The sequence below is a fragment of the Physella acuta genome, unplaced genomic scaffold (genome assembly GCF_028476545.2).
Source record: "Physella acuta isolate Inbredline_101_S28 unplaced genomic scaffold, ASM2847654v3 ptg000976l, whole genome shotgun sequence".
In the NCBI taxonomy this organism is placed as follows: domain Eukaryota; kingdom Metazoa; phylum Mollusca; class Gastropoda; family Physidae; genus Physella; species Physella acuta.
Window position 1 is genome coordinate 278857 of NW_026732493.1, and position 24465 is coordinate 303321.

Consider the following 24465-nt stretch of genomic DNA (forward strand, 5'->3'; position numbering starts at 1 on the left):
CCCACCTGCGTACCTACCTACCTACTTATTTAAGTAGCTACCTACCTACATACATACGTACCTACCTACCTACCTACCTACCTACCTATCTACCTACGTACCTACCTATGTACCTACGTACCTACCTAATTACGTTCCTACCTACTTATCTACGTCCCTACCTACCTACCTACCTACATACATACGTACCTACCTACGTACCTACGTACCTACCTACCTACCTACGTACCTACCTACCTACCTACGTACCTACGTACCTACGTACCTACCTACCTACCTACCTACCTACCTACCTACCTACCTACCTACCTACCTACCTACCTACCTACCTACCTACCTACCTACCTACCTACCTACCTACCTACCTACCTACCTACCTACCTACCTACCTACTTACCTACCTACCTACCTACCTACCTACCTACCTACCTACCTACCTACCTACCAACCTACCTACCTACTTACCTACCCAATTATATATATACATATAACCTCATGTCGTTGCGCTTTTTTCAGTTTGCGTTTTTTTCCGTTTGCGCTTTTTTCTGTGTGCGCTTTTTTCCGTTTGCGCTTTTTTCTGTTTGCGCTTTTTTCTGTTTGCGCTTTTTTCCGTTTACGCTTTTTTCCGTTTGCGCTTTTTTCCGTGTGCGATTTTTTCTCTTTGCGCTTTTTTCCGTTTGCGCTTTTTTCCGTTTGCGCTTTTTTCTGTTTGCGCTTTTTTCTGTTTGCGCTTTTTTCCGTTTACGCTTTTTTCCGTTTGCGCTTTTTTCCGTGTGCGCTTTTTTCTCTTTGCGCTTTTTTCCGTTTGCGCTTTTTTCTCTTTGCGCTTTTTTCCGTTTGCGCTTTTTTCTGTTTGCGCTTTTTTCTGTGTGCGCTTTTTTCTCTTTGCGCTTTTTTTCCGTTTGCGCTTTTTTCTGTTTGCGCTTTTTTCTGTGTGCGCTTTTTTCTCTTTGCGCTTTTTTCTGTTTGCGCTTTTTTCTGTTTGCGCTTTTTTCCGTTTGCGCTTTTTTCCGTTTGCGCTTTTTTCTGTGTGCGCTTTTTCTCTTTGCGCTTTTTTCTCTTTGCGCTTTTTTCTTTTTGCGCTTTTTTCTGTGTGCGCTTTTTTCTCTTTGCGCTTTTTTCCGTGTGCGCTTATTTCCGTTGCGCTTTTTGTTTTGCGCTTTTTTCCGTTGCGCTTTTTTCCGTTGCGGTTCTTTCCGGCCACCGTTTTCACCACCTCAACAAAGTAAGTTTTTAAAACTGTTCACATCTTTTATTTTTTTATTTTATTTACATGTCTTTATATACGTTTAAAGTTTTTCAACATGCTGTTCTGTTATTGTCTTTTGTATATCTACTTAATATTCTTTGTTACTAACATAACAATAACAATACTGAATGTTTATAACGTGATATTATCCTTACCAACAAAGCACCGTTGATATGTAAATATTGTAATATTGTGTAATATGTGGGTTTATGACAACCGGGGTGGTTGGGGGGGGGGGGGGGGGAAGTTAACTTGTTACATTAAATAATTTTTATTTAAATTATTTTTTTTTCATTAAGTCCTAAAAGAGATGCCTTTAATAAAATACGTTTTATAATAACCGATCCACACTAAAGCCAGTTTTTAAAAGCGACTTATAATGCATGTACCAAAATGTAATTTAAAGAAAAAAAAGACTATTACAAAGCAGTCTGATTTATCCAGGTTAATAGAACAGAAAACAAGATGGCGGCGTATGAGTTATGTATGTCGTTATTCAAGCGGTTCTCGTATCAAACAACCTCGACCCCACGTGACCTTGCTTATGATGACTGAAGTTCAAAGCGACGCGGATATCATACCAGTGACTGATAAACATCAACACATGTAAATATCAGGGGCGTAGCGAGGGGGGGGGCGGGGGGTGCGGAGCGTACCGGGTGACACCATTTAGGGGGGTGACACCAAGGCAAAAAATAGCAAAATATATAGAGAAAAACTTGAGGGGGGGTGGACATCGAAAGTTTGAGAGGGGGGGGGGGTTCAAATCGAAAACTTGAAAGTTTGTCCCCGGGAAGGGTCGCTACGCCTCTGGGGTGTGACACCATTAACTGCCGCACCGGGTGAAACCCGACCTCGCTACGCCACTGGTAAATATGACATAATACTAGCAATTAAAATTATTAGTTTCAATATGTTTTATGAAGCACTTAAACCGTGCGAAATGATCCTCTAAAATAATCTAGAAAAAGTGCATTGTAGAGAGACGGTAATGATTTTCCTGGGTTGTTTGATTATTAGCAGACTTTATAATTTAGTTACAATTACCTTTGATATAAAATCATGCACTTCTTATGTACAACCAAAGAAAATAATTGTATCAGGTAAATAATCCATAGCAAAAAGAGACGGTAGAGAGCTAGGCTGCTAACCCGTATGTCTCAAGTTCGAATCCGGGTTCAAGACCGCCCCTGAGTCCACCCCAGCTCCAATTGGTACACGGCTTACATAAGGGAAAATTAGGACGATTGGGCGTAGTGCTGGCCACATTATCTCTTCATCTGCCGTTGACACAAAAACTTGTTAACTCTACTACACTTACCCAATGGACCATTAGGATACGAAATATAACTTTACTTTACTCATACACAACAAATTAGGCATAGTCTACATGTCCATGTCTTTGTTCAATACTGGCGTTGTGTACCACCTATAAAGATAGTTTGCTTCATATGTGTGGTAAAGCTATTATAAAGGTAATGTCCTAAATGTACTGTCTGTGGGGTCATCCATAAATGACGTCACACTCGTAGGGGGGAGGGGGGTCCGTAATTTTGTGACGATGTGTGTTTTGGGGGAGGGGGGGGGGGGGGTTCAGATGTTGCGACGTCACATTTTTTGCATTATAAAAAGCAATGATAGAAAACAAATTTTAGACTTTATTTCGCGTTTTAGATAACTGTTTTAATAAATTGTAATAGTTTAGACAAGATTTTGGAAAAAATATCGATGTTTTAAAAAAATTCAACTGCATTTTTGAGGGGGGTTGTAGGTTGAGGTGTGACGTCATTTTAGGGGGGGGGGGTCTGACTTTTTGTGACGACGTGTGACGGAGTAGAGGGGGGGAGGTAAAAAATCGTCAAAAAAAGCGTGACGTCATTTATGGATGACCCCCTGTGTAGTATGTGCACAATGCCGCTGTTGTGGTGGGTTAATCATTATCGGGAAAGTGCAGCATACTATTCTGTAGTCGCAGACTTAAAATACAAATGTTATCAATAAATTACAATAAACGGCTGACTCCACTTTTAGTCTGCATATCAAGTAACCAGCTTGAGTTATATTTCCGGCGATGCTGCAACCAAAGTAACGTTGAGAGTTACGTCACGATTACAAATAATTAAACTATCCTACTGTATTTACATTCAGCATACGTTTCCAAGAACATCGTTATTTTATATTTATTGAGCTTAATTAAAGTTTAATTTTAGTAAAGCTTGTTTATTACATTGAACACTAAACTTGACCTTTCTCTCAAAAATCGCCCCCAAAACTTGACATGGGGTAAATATATATATATATATATATATATATATATATATATATATATATATATATATATATATATATATATATATATATATATATATATATTTACTATTTACCCAGGCAGACGGCGCCCTGCAGACGATTGAGGAGAGCGACGCCGCCCTGACCATCACCACAGAGGGCGCCCACCCCTGCATGTACACCGGACCCTCGGACCGCATCTCCTGTAGGACCGACGAGTACTGCGCCCTTGGTAACAACTGCAACCTCACCATCGCCGCCGTGTGTCCGGCGACAGCATCCACGTCCAGCTGGATGACGTCAGATACCGTTGACGTCACGGTGGATGGGAGTGACGAAAAGATAGCTCTGTCCGGTTGTATCCTGTCCTGTACTACAACTACAACACTTACTACTTCATAACACACACTTACTACTTCATAATACCATTATTAGCGTTATCGTTACGTTCAACTCATCAATCAACAATATACAATGTCAATACATGTGTTAACTACATACAACATCAGCATTACCTTCAACACTGAAAGTTTAATACATCAGTCAACTCCATACAATGTCAATACATCTTATAACTACATACAACATCAATACTACTTACAACATTGAACAACACTTCATACAATTCTCCATGCACATACAACATTCATACATTACAATAAAACTTAACACAGCTGTTCCACATTTTTATGCATTCCCCTAATACATGTTACTGCGTTGATGAATTATCTTATCAATAAATTAGCCAATTGGAAAATTCAGCTCAAAGAATATAAAAACACTAACCAGTTGACGTAGGATAAGATCAATACAAGCCAATTATTGCAAAAGATCAAACATTGTCATGCATGAAACATTACTACACGTTCTAATAAAACATTATTTAAATAAATTTCATAAGGGTAGTATGGAATATCTTGAAAAGACGACTTGTCTACAAAAGCTATACCTTACCTGTCTATTCGCAAACTACAATAGTTCGATAAAGAAATAACCTGTATCACCTTGTAGCAATCAGTTCGTGAAAGTAAGTATGTTTAGTTGTTACGAATTGTTTTTACTTCATACGATCGACACTTTGTTCTTAGTGTGCTAATTATTTTCCAATGTTAACGAAGTGAAGTGTCCATTGTTCTTCAGACTTTCTTCAGACCACACTCTTTCTTTCCGTGTGCTTCTTTCAGGAACATCGCGTTCTGTAGAGGGAGTTTAAACTTACGTTTTATATGTGTGTTCATGTATAAATACTATTTTTAAAATGTTGAATTACGATGTATTAATGTAGCTTTTTGTCAAGGCGAACTACAGATAAAACTATTTGCTTAGTGTCATGCATTTGTCTAACAAATTTTATAAAAATCAGCATACATATAAATTACCTAACTATACATGCTCATTATAAAACAAATCAGGGATCTATATCTTCACTTTAAATGAATCTAAGTCATCACCTTCCTCCCTCGCCTTTTCCTTATAGAGGCAGTGTGGATTTTAAATTAAGGGGTTCAATAAACTGCTTCCAGCTTAAACCCACCATTGTATGTTAGCTAGCAATATTCATATGCTATTTGCACAGGACACTTAGACTCTAGATCTTAGTCTCTATTTTATAAAAAAAAAAAAAACCTTATTGACAGCATCTATATATGTTTAATTTTATTTTAGAAAAAATGAAGGGGGTACTTCTACTGCTATGCCTAACAGTGCTTTGTTCAGTTGCTTACGCTGAACTCGAGGTACGTAAACTATACCTATAACTTTAGGTTAGCACAAAACAAACATTAATTGTTGGAACTGTGGCTTATTCATTTATCAGATACATAAATACAGTAAATCACCATTTTTTCCCGTTCGTGCCCAAGACTCATAGGGCAGATGAAGTAGAGTTCATCGGGTTCAGAGACCTTGGCATATGAAGGGATAGTGTGGTCATTACTACGCCTTTGTTTCACTAACGTGAGTTATTTACCTATCAGACATGGACTCATGGGAAATCTACATCACGATAATAAAAGATGTATGTTATCAAGTTATGGTAGTGCATATTAATTAATATTGCAGATGGCTGATGTTGAAGAAATAGACGAAGTGAACGGACGTTTGGAAGCCGGCTCCGACAGTGATGGATCGGGTACCACGAAGGTACGAGATGCCGGCGAAAGAACCTACATTCTGAACCCTGTGGGCGGTTAATACATTCTAAACCCTGTGGGGGTTAGTGTTTTAAAGCAAATATTTTCAGTGGCAGCCTTGGTACTGTCGAATTCACAAATTATGAATTACTGAAAAGTAGAAAATAAAACAAATAAATAGCGGCGTATGATACGCTGCGGGTCGGCTCGTACATTCTAAACCCTGTGGGCGGTTAATACATTCTGAACCCTGTGGGGTGTTAACTGGAATTTTTAAAAAATGTTGTAAACTTTATTACTTTAATTGTTTTTTTATTGTTCAATTAATGTCAATGGGCCTCAGCAGTCAAATGCGTGGCTGCTAACACAAAATTATCGAGTTGGAATCCAGATTCATTCTAGTAGAGAGTACCCGAGTCCACCCAGGTTTGATGGGTACCTAACTCATGTATGGGAATGTAAAGGCGGCCGGGCATAGGGCTGAGCATACTTTACTTCGTATACTGAGATCATATAAACATATGTGCTCTATTTTATCTGCACAATGGTTAGCTGGGTCTAAAGATGATTCTTTACTTTATTTTTACTTAACGTCAACGTAAGAATTATTACTGTATACTATTAACTAAAGAATAGAGATAGAAGGTAAGATAATTTTGATACTCGTATTGATCTCCAGCTATCTTACCATGTTAAAGAAATATATTCTGTAGATAGTTCTGCGTCAATTTATAATGAACACGTTTAAGTAACGTATGAATCTACTACCACACAAACTGATTCACGGACATGAAATGTTTTAAAATAATAATTGACAACTGATACGAAAGTGTCCACAATGACACACAAGTGCCATTTGAAATGACTTCACTTTGACAAAGGCCGGATGACGGGAGGGGCAATAAAATGAACATGTTGACAGAAATTAAAAGGCAAGGGCTTGTGTTACTTTCAATAGGGTATCCGGAGAAATAACTGGTTTTAAATCAGTATTAAAGTACTCAACACCTAATCTAATGTTCATTTGTATTTGCTGGAATTAAAGTAGTCTTTTAATTGCAAGTGATACGTAGTTTTTCATCAAATGCTTTCTTCTGTAGGACCGACAAATACTGCGCCCTCGGCAACAATCGCAACCATACCATCGCGGCAGTGTGTCGGGCGACAGCATCCACGTCCAGCTGGATGACGTCAGACGCCGTTGACGTCACGGTTGATGGAAGTGACGGAAATATAGCTCACTCCGGCTGTATCCTGTCCTGTATTCCATCCGCTGAACAAGTCGAAACATCGACAGGTCTATAATTGCGGGTTTTAACTTAACAGCAGCCCTGATCATTGGGGCAATTTTTTTTTTTTGTAAAGTACGACAAAACAGAACCCCAACGGAGAAAAACAAAATGACAACCAGCGCTCTAAATAATTTATCGAATTTCTTAAGTAACGTAATCAGAACATTTTATTAAAAAACAATCAACAAAAAAAAAAGCAAAAAAAAGAGCTTTTACAATAGTACTATTTCTTACCATATTTGTTAACCTGGTATTGATTTTAGCATATGTATGAACAACAAAAAATAAATAAATAAACATCTATTTGATTCAGTTGTGTCCTATCTGTGTTTTGATAAAATAAACTATTTAAACATCATTGTAATGTATACATTTTTGAGAGAAACGTGTGTCATTATCATTCATCATTTTCCTTTGTAGCCCATGGGGAGCAGAGGGCTGCAGTTACACTTTTTCATCGGATTTTCTGGATACTGCGATTTGGTTCTTTGTTTTGTCATCGGTCGACGTCCAGGTGTTCTTATGTAAATCTTTATGGGAGAACATCGTCCCCCATAAAATTAGATCATTTAATGCACAGACATCAGCAAAGATTTCTCCGTTTTCATTTATTACGCCTACTCCATTTTCCTCATTATGAACACCTAATCTTTATTTTCTGTTTCAACTTTGGCGTTCATGTCTCCAATTACTATCTTTTTGTCTTTTATTTAACTCACTTCTTCTGTCTGTCGACAGTGGTCAGTCGTCATTCTATCGCCAGTCGTCAGTCTAGATCGAACGCCAGCCGAGCGAAATTTTGGACACATCTAATTGATAGAAGTAGTTGGTACGTTGGTCAAGACATGAAGACAATGCAACATGACATTAAATTTGACTTAATTTTTTATGAATTAATTTAAAGCAATGAAAAAAAAATCATAAAAAAACGTTTTAATAACAAGTTTTTATGAAATAATGCACTAAAACTTAGAAAATAAATTATACACTACTATTTAAATAACTATAAAGAAAAACGTGGGTCTCTTCCTAAATATAGCAAAGGTATCCAATATATACCGACACTTTTCTTGATAGTAATTTAAATAGTTGTGTATAATTTATTTTCTACTTTTTAGTGCATTATTACATAAAAGCTTGTTACTAAAAAGTTTTTTATGAAAAAAATTTCTAAGGTTTTAACTCACTTCCTCGTCAGTATTTCGTCAGTCTGTCGTCAGTCTGTCTGTCTAGATGGAAACGTCTGAGCGAAATTACGGGCACTTCTAACTGACAGATACTGTTCGTAGCCTGTACGTGGATCAAGACATGAAGACAATGCAACATGACATTAAATTTTACTAAATAGGATGCGTAATTAATTTTTTATGAATTAATTACAATTTTGACCAAATTATGAGGCAGTATTACCCAACTATTCGCATTATTACACACGTGTCATCACGTTCAATGGGTTTTAGTCATGCAACTCTAAATAAAAAATTAAAGTACTGAATTTTTACTTTCTCGGAAATACGAAGTATAGAGAAAGTCTTGTAATCGTGCAAAAAAAAATCGAGATTTTTACAAATCTCGACGTTTTACAACTCACTGATACGGAAAAAACATTATTTTGCAATCTTGTCGGTATGTCTGTGTGTATGTGTGTGTGTGTGTCTGTCTCTCTGTGTGTAAACACGATAACTTGAATCTTAAAGATTCAAAGTAGAAAAAGTACCACTTCCGGTAAGCGGAAATGGCTCAAAAGTTGATACGGATCTACGATTTTGATATAATACTTATATATGAAATTTCATCAACCTAGCTATAACGGTAATCAAGTTATCGTATTTACACACAGACACATAGACACACACAGACACACGGACAAAAATGCAAAGTCCAGTTTTTCCGACTCGATAACGCATAAAACGCAAAAATGTTTATGTATTTGTATTTATAATTTTCGCCTGATTAAAATAAGTCCTTTATACTCTGGATGTGATGAAGGACAGGTGTAAAACGGTAACAAAATGTCAAAATTTCATGCTATTTTTATGCACGATTACAAGACTTTCTCTATACTTCGTATCAGTGTTCCCTCTAAGCTGCGCGGCTGCGCGGCCGCGCAGCACTTTCAAATGTGCCGCGCAGTCATTTTCTGATGCCGCGCACAGATTATCTGAACGTCGGGCAAGCCTAATTCACAAGAAAAAATGTGGTCAGTGGTTTGAATTAAGTGACATTTTTAGTACCTGTTTTGTTAAACGAACAGTCTTTGTGTTTTGGGGCCTCGACCAAACTGATACTTAAAGCTTGTGACCCCTGGGGGAGGGGCTGATCTCGGTTGTCATACCACAGGTCTAGTTAATGACTTAACTCTCAACTGAGCGGGGCGGGTACCGATGTGATGTCTGGGTGACCTTCCCTCTGCTTGATTTAATGGTTTACCCCAAAACTGACCGTAAAAGGGATTGTGGCTAGTAGCTGACCATGCAAGGTTTTATTTTCTATTGTCACTGCCCTCCCCCATCTGCCAACCCCACCCACCTCCTTGATACTATGACGGTTTATCCAAGTCAGATGCAAATTCTAGGTTACTTAAGGTGGATGTGTTTTACTCTGTTTGGTTTAAGGATTTATATACTGTATATCCAATTCTTGGGATTATTACGTGCACCTGGATCGAACTGTTTCAGTATTCACAGACTGGTTTAGTAAATAAGGAATAAAAGTTTACTACTCAGTGCTTTTTGAAAATGTTGAAAAGAAAAATGTGTGTAACAAGCGGTAAAACAATGCAGCAAAAAAAAAAAGCGATTGATTCGTTTAAACTGGAATGGCTCAAAGTTAAAGTAACAACCGATACGCCAGATTCTAAGAATGTTTCAGTTGAATTAAGAAGCATCTATGAATATTTAGATGAGATTGGACTGAAGTGTAAGTTCTGTGCTGCTAATACTTGTAACAAAACCAACAAAGACAACGAATTTGTCAGGAAAGCGTTGGGAATCATGGAAGCTTGACTACTGTAAAGGTAATTTGTCTCGTGTTCACGAAGAAAATGTTGCGATTTTGTACACTCGCTCAAATGGGACTGGTCTTAAACGTCTGCTGGTTGAAACTTACACTGAGCGAGAAGAACGAATTGAACAAAATGAGCGCCAGCGGTCAAACGAGGATCAAGTTCGAGTCCTAATGGATAATGTTCTTCTCGCCATTAGGATGAACGCCTCGATGCTGTCGGTACAACTGATTCATAACCACATGGTGAAGTATGTTTCTATACCAGACAGTTGGCAGAACTTCGAGTAGCATCGTTCCACACGCTTATAGTTGATGAAAGTACTGACATAACAGTACATAAAATGCTAATCTTTTATTTTAAATTTCGTCCAGTCAATTCTTTACTCTACAAAACCGTTTTGGTGGAATAATTCAGCTTACCGCATGTGATGCCTCAGCTCTGGAGGCAGCCATAACACAGTACTACACTGAACATCAACTTGACATGAACCGCATGGTAATGATAACATCAGACGGGGCATCGGTTATGTTAGGCCGTAGGAAGGGATTAGCTGCTTTACTGAAGGCTAAGGTCCCCCATCTTGTTGAACAGCACTGTGTTGCTCATCGAGAAGACTTGGCACTTTCTGATGCTTGGAAAGATGTTAATTTGTTTTAAAATATTGAGGTTCTCTTATGCACGGTTTACACCTTATTTAGTCGATCTTCGCTAAAAAAAGGGCGCACTTGAAGAATTGGCCAAGATGCATGATATGGATGTAATTTCTTTTCGACCAATTCATGAAGTTCGTTGGTTGTCACGTCACTTTGCTGTCAGTGCTTTTGTTAGAAATCTTGATGTTTTAGCTGCTTACTGTGAAGAACAAGTCCAAGACTGCAATGACCCTGTTTGTTGTTATGTTTTGAAATGATTAAGAGATCCCCTGTATCAAGTTGCTCTTTATACCGTTAATGATGTATTAACTGAATTAGCTAATCTATCAATGTTGTTGCAGCGAAGTAATTTATCATCTATTGAAGCACATCAATTTTGCATTTCTAAAATACGCAAATTAGAAGCACAATACCTGAGTGAAGATGTATATTGGAATGATAATGCCAAGAAAATTTTGAATGAAAACGTAGGAATCGACACAAGACAAATCACACAGTTTATACGATCAGTCTGCGATCATTTAAATGTAAGGTTTCCAGGAGATGAATTGCAGTTTTGGTCAGCTTTTGATCATACTGGTTTAAAAAATTGTGCATTTGAGTTTGGCGTCAAAGAGATCAAACAACTGTGCGTTAAGTGCAAAGACTTGTTGCAAACAACAAATGAAGAGTCATTTATCACGCAATACAATGACTTCAAATTTCAGATCAGTGAAAAACTCAAATCAGGTTCAGTAAATTCACTAACTGAAATCGCAGGAGTTACTTTAAACGATGAACAATTTAGCTCATTGGCAAAGTTAATTGACATATGCTGTACTTTTCAAGCATCCAGCGCTGATTGCGAGCGAGGTTTTAGTCTTATGAACAGCATTAAAGTGCAAGCACGAAATAGACTTGAAGTCACACATTTGGAGAATCTAATGCGAATTAAATTATATCTAAATGCTGGAGAGGATGTGGATTTAAACAAAGCATATAAGGTGTGGAAGCAATGCACAGTTAGACGCGAGAAATTGCAATAAATGCCCCTGAAAGGTTAGCTAATTTTGTTTTCAAGTCAGCTTTTTAAAATGGTTAACATGTTAACTGTTGTATTTGTATTACCGTTATGGTATTAACATTATTAACATATGATTGCATTACACTAACATAGTAAGTCGACCATATAACATGTTGTCTAAGTATAACTCTGAAAGTTTCTGTTGTGTATTTTATTTTATTTTGATGGGATTCGTATCTTCTTTTAATTGCATACGTTTCACTAGTCCTACACATTATACTATTAATTTATATCAAAATGCATGCCTTCATTACTCGGCTTAATTGCAAGCCTAAACATACATATAAAGTTGCCCAAGTCATTTTTAGCACCGCGCACACAACATATTTTTTGCACACACACTCTTGGTCCTTAGAGGGAACATTGCTTCGTATATACGAGAAAGTAAAAATCAGCCTATTCCTGTATCCTAGGCATTTGTAACTATTAACCTGTTCAATGTTTATATTGTCTATAGTAATGCGTAATGAGGTGGAAGGAAGACGAAGGCGTTTTTATGAGTCGTAATAATCACTGACTTGGTTTTATCGTGGTGAAGTTTCATTTTGTTAAATTTTGTCCAAGTAGAAAACTGATTGGCACATGTTTGAAGTTTGTAACTGAGTGACTCAGCACTGTCTGCAAAAACATGTAACGAAGTATCATCAGCGAACATCTCGTGGAATTTGTAAGGAAATAGTTTTTTTTTTAAAGTATGCTGTGATCAATAGAATGAGCCAGCTCGTAAATGTCCTCGATCTTTACTTCTATCTTTCCGTTTGCGGATACGCTTGGGGTATTATGGTCATTCACTAAATTGAATCAGGCTCGTCCGCCGGTGCCCCGGCAGGGTTCGATTTGACGCCCTGGGCTTTCCAGTGAGTGCTATGGTGCAGAATTTTGTTTTAAACAGTTGAATCAGGCAGTTCCACAGCGCAACAGCATGGTGCGATTTGGCGACCCGTGCTAGACTGTGAGCATTTTTAGTTTATGTTTCCGTTAGTGTTTTTTTTTTTGGTTTTGGTTAGTGTTTTTTTTTGTTAGTACTTTTATTTGCGATTAATATGTTTGTTGCGCTTTTCTGCTTTTTTGTTTTAGTTGATTGTAGTTAGGGTTATTTCGAAAAGGATAAGATTTTCTAAACCCGGGCAATGCAGAATATATGCTGATTACTAAACGCAAATCATGGTCCTTTTACAGATAGGTTTTTTTATAAAGGCCAGTGCAGGGCCTTGCCGGGACGGCTAGTAATTGTATAAAAGTTATAGAAAATCAATTGACTTTTTACAAACATGCACATTGGTATTTTACTAGTTTAAACAACTTAGAGCGCACCGTTCAGCACCATAGCGTAAATATCAATAAAAGGAAGCTGTTTCCCTAAAGCATTGATTTTGTCGCTATCTAGATTCGGCTTTTCTTTGCCAACTAGATCTACATCTAGATCGAGATTCATATTTCATTAAGTACAAAAACATTTTAATGTTTTAACATGGCAAAGTTAAAGAGGACAACGATTACAAACATGACCACTGTGTCTGAGGTAGAAGTAAGACATGATTGTAAGATAGACACGTATGAATGGGTTCAGTTACCAAATGAGATTACACTAAAAGTATTCTCTTACCTAGACACAATCGAAGTGTTAAAGATGGCGACTGTATGTAAGTCTTGGAGGGATTTGATCCACACTACGCCCAGTTTATGGCGAAACATACACCTGGAGTTATCCTGTAATAGAAAATCTTCACAGAACAAAAGAATTTTTTTATGCGCGCAACAATTTGGGATGAATTTTCGGAAATTATCTGTCTCTTGCTCTCACGATCATAAAACTGCCATTTGCAAATTCATGGCCATCGACTTCCGGAAACTTTTACTCAGCCTGCATCAAACGAGTCTAACGTCGATAAAATTAACTGACCTGCAGCTTCAATGCGCTTTGTTGAGTACTGTAAAATACATTACACACTCTCTAACTCGTATTTTATCCAGGTATGACAGACTACAGTGCTTTAAAATGTCGTCCGCGCAGTTTAGAGTTGAAGAAGGCATCAAGGTTCTAGACACTGTCTTTTCTGTGTCCCGCGGAACTGTAGAGACTCTCTACATCGACAGGTTTTTTCGAGAGTCATTTTGGGACTACCCAAGGAGAGAACAGGACAAACTGACCAATGGCATCCTTTCTCTTACTCGCTTGACAAAACTAGGGATGGACCACCGATATTTGACTGATGGTTTTTTGACGGCTCTGTCCAGATCACACGCAGGGCAGCTGAAGAGACTAAAAATTGTGGCACAATATGTGATGGATTTTGGAAAAAGATTTGAAATTCATCGAGCTAAGCTAGCAACGAACTCTTGGTTGACTTTGGTAAGAATACGTTGGACACGCCTACGTAATTTGATAGTATCTTATTCCTGACAATTAAAAACTGAGGTTTGACCACTCTAACAATAAAACCATAACACTGACTATACCCTTATCCTTTATCCTGATTCGTTGCTGGCCTAAGTACTGAAATTAAAAACAACCATGTACATCACTGCGATACTATGTCATTGTTTAGGAGAGTATATGTTATGTGGACGACCATAGAGCAGAGGCGTAGCTATGGGAGTGGAGCGAGTGGGCGCCAAAATGGGTTTGAAAAAAAATTAAAAGCTCATTTTAGCTGCAGTTTTGAATTATAAATATAAAAAAATATATGGCGGGGGGGGGGGGGGGGGTAAATTGAAAGTTTATCCCCGGGCGCCGGTAGGGGTCGCTGTGCCTCTGCTATAGAGTACTGCACGCTGCATAAAATAAATCAAATGTTTGATGTTTTCTTTTAACTATCTGACATAACTAGACAGGATCTTGTCCAGAGCTGAAGGTGGTGTTTGTGACAGACGGATATACCTTAGCACGTTTGAATTCCTGTATGGAGATACTGGATCGTGTTATGCCCATCTACAAGATAAAGCTGATGCTTGACTTTGGATATCATGACGATTTAAGTAGCTCTCGCTTCACGAATGTGCTCAACGAAATCACGGCTAACTTCGGGTGGGCCTGAGACTAGATACGTTTTTTTTTATCTAAGTGTGTCTGTTTGTTTATGTTTGTTTATATCTTTGTGTGTATGTGAGTGTGTGTGTCTATGTGTGGTTGTTTATGAGTGTATATTTTTCTGTGTGAGTACGTACATGTATATGTACCTGTATAAGTGTGTGTCTGTATTTTTATCTTCGACTCTGTCTATCGGTATGTGACTGCGCGGTCAAAAGTTGGAGAGTTTTACTTCAAGCCCGAAGGTCTAGTTTTCGAATCCCGGTTCGGACGTGGAACAGCAGTACTTCCATGAGTCCACCCAGCTGTGATAGTACCTGACTTAACTTTTAGAAAGTTAAGCCTGGTCATACCATCCCTGCAAATTATCAGGTCTATAAAGAAATATTTATTATGTCAATCTCTGTCAGTGGGATTCTTTGTTTGCCTGTGTGTCTGCGTTCATATGAATATGGTTTCTTGGGTATCTGTGTATAATTGTGTGAAAGTGTATGTATGTGTGTGAATATGTGAGTGTTTATGCCTGTAACTGTTTTGGGATGCAGTTTAGAGTATGAGCTTAACCAAGACATGGTCGAAGGGTTGACTTATGTAAGCCGAGCTCTAGGAAACCACTGATCTATACTAAAACTTTTCTACAGAAATACTCTGGTCAAGCTTGAAATGGAACATTCGCACTCAACTGGCCAAATTGATGCAGCTTTTCTAGATCTTGTCCGAAAATGTCAACATCTGACGTACATAAAGGTAAGTTATATGTAAGATCACTGTAGTTACGAGTTCGAACCTTCGAGAAGATGAAGCTCGTAAGATGGGGACAGCAACCCATCTAGAAAACAACGAAAGCAAACAGGATTGCAGTCCCCTTGGGCGATAGAATTACCAACTCTGCTTTCATTTCGGCAGTTCCTGCTACCCTGCTTATTCCAAGCTGTACAGGTAACGTCCTGTCCCTTGGGTCTATCAGTTGTGTGGGGAGATGATACATGGGCAACATCTGGCTCTTCTCATCCTACTGCCCAGGCTTTGTGCTTGGATTTCCAAAGGGCAATCATCCAAACGGTCTGTTAGACTATTGGACCATATTATTACTATACAGGAAAAGGAAAAGCATGGAGTCTAATCTTGACGTAACATTGCTAGGCTCAAAACCTGCATCCAATGTAGAGACTGTACGTGTAAAAAATGTTGCAATGATTTTTACTCAACGATTGGTCAGATGCACTTATGACTGCATGGGTTTAACGCCAGCAAAGATATACCCATCAAAATCAGTGCTTGAGATAGAGAGAGAGAGAGTTGAGAGATAAAGAGAGAGGGAGGGATAAAGATATATATAACTAAGAATAGAGAGAGAGTGTTAAAAATACTGATTTGGGTTTACATTCTTTACATGTCAGATAATAAGAAAGAATATATATATATATATATATATATATATATATATATATATATATATATATATATATATATATATATATATATCTGTGTGTGTGTGTGTGTGTGTTTGTATAATATATTAACCAGTGAGCAACGATAGACTAAATACAACTTCATGTATGATTAATTATTACAACCTCTCTAAACCCCCCCCCTCCCTTCCCTACCCCATATTTACCACACTACAGGCCACCGCCTACTTCTCTGACCCGGAGACTGAGAGGATTGCCCTGGAGCTGGTACAAGCCAGAAGACGCCAGCAAGAGATGAGCGAGTCCCAGGAAATGCCCAACAAGCGGGCGAAACTAACCCCGGCCGAAGATCGAGGTTCGGATCCCGCGTAGGCTACAGCACCGCTAAACCGTCTCTAGAACCAGAACTGACGGGGGTACGCTTAGCGTCCGGACAGGTGAACGGTGATTTCTGACTCACCTAAAGACACACCTGACACACTTCTAAGGGAATTGTTACAGATATTGACATATTTTCTACATTACTAAAAATACATATTTAAAAGAATAAAATTCAAAAAAAAAAAAAAACATTCACTGTTTTAACAATTAGTAAAGTTTTAGTTTTTTCTTTAAATTTAATACATACTAAAGTTCATAAATTTATTTTTAAAGAATAATTTCACCGGTTTTAAAATGAACTTAAGTGATATGTTTGTTTAAATGCTGTAATAATAATGTTTTCGGTATGGGATGTTGAATATTTTAATCGTTTGGTGTGTGATTTAATTGTACGGTAACAGTGTTTACTTCTATGAGCAGTGTTTCTTCCAGACGTTTTTCTCTTTGGGGGGGGGGGGGGCGGTAGGGCCTACTTGAAATTTTCCGGGGGGACACTGTTAAAAGTATATATTTTTAATCTAAATTCCATTTTATTCGGGGGGGGGGGGGGGCGTAGACTTTTTCGGGGTAGTGGGGGAATGTGGGGGGGGGGGCTCTGCCCCGAAGAGATGCCTGGAAGAAACTCTGTCTTTGAGAGTAAACCTGGTGGTTTTATCGCTTTTTAATGTAGTGATTTAAATTTCTATGGGGGGTCGGCGTGGTCGAGTCGTTAAACCTCATGGTTGCTAAACCGAAAAGTCTCGAGTTCGAACCCTCGGGCAGATGAGGCTCGTTAGCTGGGGACAGCCACTCTTCTAGAAAATTAAACAACTGCTGACTTGTAGTTTGTTCTTGGTTGGACAAAGGCTATGGAAGCAATTTTTACCCGGGGACAAACTTTCGATTTTCACCCCCCCCCCCCCCCCTCAAACTTTTGATTTGCACCCCCCTCAAACTTTCGATTTGCACCCCCCTCAAACTTTCGATTTGCACCCCCCCCCCTCATAGTTTTTATATATATACCGAGGGGTCTATGGGGGTCCAACCTCCCCCCCTGCCTACGCCACTGGTCTATGACAATGAGATCCTGTAAGACTGACGTTGGAAATTATCCGAGGAACAAGCAACAAAGATTATCTTAATTGTGTATGATGTTTATAGAATGTGCTAAAATATATGGCGATCCTTGTGACCGGGATTTTAGTTCACGATTACAGTGTTTATAGCCTTAAATACAATGTCATGTCCGTTGTTAATTCTGGAGTTCAGAAAAATGTAAATTTCAGTAGTTTTTTTTTTTTTAAATGGATTGGATTAGATTATTTAGCCTCATTGTTGGTTAGCACTTAACAGCTAATCTAGGACAACATATATCTGGTTAGATTAAATCATAAATGTCGTACTGACTGGGAACCGGAATTGAACTGGAGACTTTCGGGTTAGCAGCCTAGCGCTCTACCGCTAGGACCAAGCAGCCCCAATTTAATATCCGTAAGATACCTTATAAGGTTGGCCCGTTTCACATTTTTCTTGTGTATTTTATGAGCTTTAAAAATGTGAAACCAATTTACATAATACTTAGCACCAAACAATATTAACGAAACATGCATGTCCGAAAGCGATCTCGATTGAATTTTTAAAAGTACCTCTTTTTTTAAATCATTATATATATATATATATATATATGTATATATATATATATATATATATATATATATATATATATATATATATATATATATATATATATATATATATATATATATATACAATACAGCTTTATGTATGTATACATTCATGTAAAGCAGCTGCTTGTAAATGTTTTTTACAAAACGCTAACCTTAGATCGATATCAAATCATATGGATTAACTTGTGTTGTATTATTACCCATTAGAAGAACAAGCAGGGTCAGAAAAATACAATTCCCTTTTCGAACCTGACGGTTAATTGTCTAAGTGAAGTAGAGTTCTACGACTACAGGATATCAAGGGATAGTGTGGTCATCACAATGCCCAGCATCCTGTACTTTCCCTAACGTGAGTTAGGTAACCATAAGAGCTAGGTGAACATGGACGTACTGCTGACTTGAACCCGGATTTGAACTTGTGTGTGTTTGTGTCTATTTGTCATACTGTTTGTGTGTTGAGTTGCTTTGTGTTTATATACCAGCCCTCAACGAATGAAACATTTAATTTAAACTATATTGATAAGTATTATACGCTTGTGCATTTTAATCATGGACTACAATGTTTTATAAGTAAATTCAAACAAAAACTCTAATAATTAAAACAAACAGTGATAATATTTTTTATAAAAGAAATAGGCAGCACATTTCTACACAGTGTCATGGATGAGTAGCTTTAGGTACCTGTCTTGTACCGGTGACCCTTCGACCCCTACTGTTAAAGGTAACTTACAAAAAATGTGAAACACACGGTAAGGCGGGCGGTTGTAAAAAAAAAAATAGTGCTGGTGCATCATTTTATGTTTTCACGACCTAAACAAAGTAAGTTTGTATAGCTGTCTAGATATTTTATTTTCTTAACTACAAGCCTTCATTCATTTTTAGGTTTTAAAGCATGTTATGCTTTTATATGATTTTCAATAATTACATTTTTAATCTAAATATGCGATACTAAAAGCATGTAACGTTATTTTTAGCATTCTTACCGACAATGCGTTGTTGACATGTAAATATTGTAATATGGTTAATACATAGACATACGACAAGGGTCAGTTAGCGTGATTAGCTTTAGCTTTAGATACAGACAACATGTGCCAACTCATTGTTCATTACATATATGTATATATATATATATATATATATATATATATATATATATATATATATATATATATATATATATATATTATATATATATACATATATATTTATTTATATATATATATATATTATATATATATATATATATATATATAATATATATATATATATATATATATATATATATATATATATATATATATATATATATATATATATATATATATATATATATATATATATATATATATATATATATATATATTATATATATATATATATATATCCATTAGTATACGTAATTAAGTAGTCGTATTGTACATGTATATATATATATATATATATATATATATATATATATATATATATATATATATATATATATATATAATATATATATATACATATTTATTTATTTATATATATATTTATTTATTTATATATATATTTATTTATTTATATATATATGTTCAATGAAGTAAATCAATAAATTAAAAACTATTTTGATTGATATTATTTCCTTTCTCGGTTTCTAATCGTTTAAAAATTACATTTTGCTGAATTGACGTTACTAGTTTATATTGGACCAAACACTTTATATATATATATATAATATATATATATATATTATATTATATATATATATATATATATATATATATATATATATATAATATATATATATATATATATATATATATATATATATATATATATATATACATATATATACATATATATACATATGTATACATATATATATATTATATATATATATATATATATATGTATATATATATATATATATATATATATATATATATATATATATATATATATATATATATATATATATATATATATATATATATATATATATATATGTATATACAGGCCTATTTAAGGCGGTTGTAAATTATTCTTTGCAATAGTCCCTCCAACGCTAACTGAACGATTGACCTACTTCTTTAACACGCCCTATGACTTTGCTACTGTAGTTCCATAACTACAGTACTAAAGTGTGAAGGAGGTTTTTTTTCCTTATACGTGAATACCAACCGGGGTCAATGACCTGTACCCGAAGCAAGAAATGTCTAGCGAGGATTTCGTGAAGTAGCTCGACTTTTTTTCTCTGATATTGTGCTTCTCACTATTTAAATTGACTATCGTTATCTTATTAACTAAATAAGACGATTTAATCTCATATAGTTTAATTAGCTGAATAGACTAGTGTTTGAGATTTAAAGGATAATACATGCAGACGTTCTATTAGACATTATTATACCGAGGTAGGGGATTTAAAACTTCAAGGAAATAGGAGGGAGCAGAATTTCCGGGGTGGAAGGGGGGGAGGGTGAGGCATTAAGTCCCCAAACAGAGGCGTAGCGAGAGGGGGGGGGCGGCGCCAAAATGGGTTGGGAAAACAAATTAAACGTTTGAGGGGAGGGGGTGCAAATCAAAAGTGTGTCCCCGGGCGCCGAGAAGGGTTGCTACGCCTCTGGTTCCAATCGAGGTGCCTATAATAAACTATGTTTTATAATAACCAATCCACACTAATGCCACTTTTTTATCAGCGACTTATAATTCATGTACTAAAATGTAAAGTAATTTTAAAAAAAAAGGCTATTACAAAACAGTCTGATTTATCCAGGTCCAATAGAACAGAAAAAAAGATGGCGGCGTATGAGCTAATTTTGGTTGTCATTCAAGCGGTTCTCATATCAAGCAACCCTCAACCCCACGTGACCCTTGCTTATGCTGGCTGAAGGTCAAAGCGACGCGGATATCATACCAGTGACTGATAAACTTCAACACATGTAAATATAACATAACACTAGCAATTACAATTACTAATTCCAATATGTTCTATAAAGTACATAACCCGTGCGAAATAATAATTTATAATAATCTAGAAAAACTGTATTGTAGTGTGACGATAATGATCTTTATGGAATGTTAGATTATAAGAAGACTTTATAATTTAGTTACATTACCTGTGATGTAAAATCGTACACTTCTTATGTACAAACAAAAACAATAATTGTATCAGGTGACTAATAGTAATACATAGCAAAGTGAGACGGTAGAGAGCTAGACTGCTAACCCGTTGGTCTCGAGTTCGAATCAGAGTTCAATCCATCAGATCGTCTCTGAGTTCACCAAGCTCTAATGGGTACCTAACTCACTTAAGGGGAAATAAAGGCGAGTGGGCGTAGTGCTGACCACATTATATATTCATCTGCCGAGGCCACAGAAACAGGTGAACTCTACTGCACTTGCCCCATAGACCGTCAGGTTTGAAAGAAGAACTTTACTAATACACAGCAAACATAGTCTACATGTCCATGTCTTTGTTCAATATTGGCGTTGTGTACCACTTATAAAGACAGTTTGCTTTACATGTCTGGTATAGGTATTATAAAGGTTATGTTCCAAATGTGCTGTTTGTATAGTATGTGCAATGTGTCGCTGTTGTGATATAATATATATTCATTATTGGGAATGCACATCGTACTATTTCGTAATCTCAGATTTAAAGATATAAATGTTAACAATAAATAACAATAAACGGTTGACTCCATTTTTATTATGCATATCAAGTAACAAGCTTGAATTATAATTTCAGTGTTTCTGCAACCAAAGTACCATTCAGAGTTAGGTTTTTTTTTTATTACAAAAATTAAACTATCCTACTCTGTTTACATGCAGCATGTTTCCAAGAACATCATCATTGTATATATACCTATTAATTATGCTTAAGATTTTAATTTAAAAAGTGTGTGTATTACGTTGAAAACTAACCTGGACCTTTGCAAAATCGCCTGCATGTTACAATTCATTTTTGTTATATTATTGTTAACGTCAACTCTAACCTTGGCCTTCCTCTCCAGAATCTTCAACGACCCCCAAATGGTGCTAGTTTAAATTTGAATATTATTGTTTACGTTTACCTCTAACCTTGACCTTTCATTGAAGAATCGACCCTGAGATTAGCCATTTGTTAAAAGCTATTTTCTTGTTTGTTTCTTGTTGTACATTTAACGCTAACTTGCACGTATCACTCCAAAATCGAACCTAAGACAATCATATGTTAAATCATTAAATTATATTTTGCCTGTTTTACATCTAACTCTAACAGTGAGACTTGCCGTGAGTTAAAATTTAAATTTCTATATCGATTGTTTAACGCTTACCTTTAACCTTGACCTTTCACCCGAATCTTGACCTTTCACAATAACCTTGACCTTTCATTATAACCTTGCTCTTTCATCCTAACCTTGACCTTTCGCTCTAACCTTGACCTTTCACTCTAACCTTGACCTTTCACCCTAGAATGACTCGCGAGACTTGCTACGGCCGAGGGAACAGGTTCACCCTCAGGTTCACCCCGGCAGACGGCGCCCTGCAGACGATTGACGCGAGCGACGCCCTGACCATCACTACAGAGGGCGCCCATCCCTGCATGTACACCGGACCCTCGGACCGCATCTCCTGCAGGGCAGACGAGTACTGCGCCCTCGGCAACAACTGCAACCTCACCATCGCGGCCGTGTGTCCGGCGACAGCATCCACGTCCAGCTGGATGACGTCAGAGACAGTTGACGTCACGGTGGATGGGAGCGACGGAAAGATAGCTATATCCGGCTGTATCCTGTCCTGTGTTCCATCTCTTGAACAAGTCGAAACATCGACAGGGTTATCTGATCTTGGCATTGGTTTAATAGTTGCGGGTTCCATTTTAGCAGCAGCCCTGGTCATTGGTGCTATCATTTTCTGCAAAGTAAGACAAAACAGAACCCCGACGGAGAAAAACAAAAAGACAACCGACGTTGAGAATGCTAAATAGGTTCTTGAGTGTCTTAAATAGCGTAATTAAAACACATTAATGAAAAAAAACACAAAACGAACATGTTTACAGTGTTCCTTTCAGACATTTTTCTCCGGGGGGCACTTGAAATTTTCGGGGGGGGGGGGGGGCGGTAGACTTTCTTCGGGGGGGGGGGGGGTGGACACTGTTAAAAGTATATATTTTCTATATAAATTTCATTTCGTTCGGGGGGGGGGGGGGCGGTATAATTTTTTCGGGGGGCTTACCCCCCCCCCCCCCCCCCCCCCCCCCCCCCCCCCCCCGAAGAGATGCCTGGAAGAAACTGCATGTTTCTATTCTAGTTATATTTATCACAATTATTGTTATTGCCTTTACTCTATTACTATCCCATAGCTTTTACAATAACATTATTTCTGACCTTATCTATTAACCTGGAATTGATCTTAGCATATTTATCAATAAAACAAGAATAAAATAAACATCTTTTTGATTCATTGGTATCCTGTCTGATTTTTAATAAAATAAATTATTTAAACGTCAGCTGAAGTCAATACATTTTTGAGAGAAACACTAGAACAAGTTTTTAATCGTTCAATATTATTTATAAGGATAAGTAATATGTTTTATAATAAAATTAAATGTAATTATGTTCCTTGTTTTTCGTATATCTTCTTATTCACTTAATTAATTGTGAATATATGAAAACTAAATAAAGCGGTTGCATGACAACAAATATAATTTAATTAACTACCCACTAATTTAAAAAAAATAGATTATTATTTGCCTCAATATAATACAAAAGTAAAATACAACGTGTATCATTAGTTGAGTAGCCGAGCGGTTACTGGCCTTGTGTATTCATAAAAATACAATTTAGCAACCATAATCCTGGAAATAAAATACACATCTTCTTTATGTCGCTGTAATCATATGGTCTTCAAATTTAGTGGGGAATAAAATATTTACACCTCAACTCTTAAGTATACTGTTTTATCGCTGTAAAACCACTAAAAAAGTTGAAGTTTTATCTTTATACACTCTTATGTTATACAGAATGAGCCGCATTTATTTATTGAATGAGCCGACTCGGCTCTGGGTAGAACGTTGACCTCCTGCATTGAACTAGTGGTACTGTGTAGTGGCGTCTACACACCTTTCTAAAGGGGGGGGGGGAATCACACCCTACTGGGGCGTCGTCTAGAGCTACCCCTACTTAGGGCGTCACTTTAGATTTACACCCTCGAAGGATTCGCCAAATAATTACGCTACATTATTTTAGACGATCTTCTGTTATATGTAACTCTAACACACTGGGCTCCGCCTAAAATAATGGGCAAAATTTGCACTACCCAGCCAAATACA

The 24465-nt window shown here is 36.8% G+C and overlaps 1 long non-coding RNA gene across 1 annotated transcript in view; it reads left to right on the plus strand.

Moving 5' to 3' along the window:
- The first annotated feature begins 4516 nt into the window (after positions 1–4516).
- LOC131954147 (uncharacterized) overlaps positions 4517–24465 on the plus strand; it is a 36895-nt gene continuing 16946 nt past the window's right edge. The window contains exon 1 of the long non-coding RNA XR_009388738.1: positions 4517–4565. This is a non-coding gene — a long non-coding RNA (uncharacterized LOC131954147). The remainder of the gene's footprint in view (positions 4566–24465) is intronic.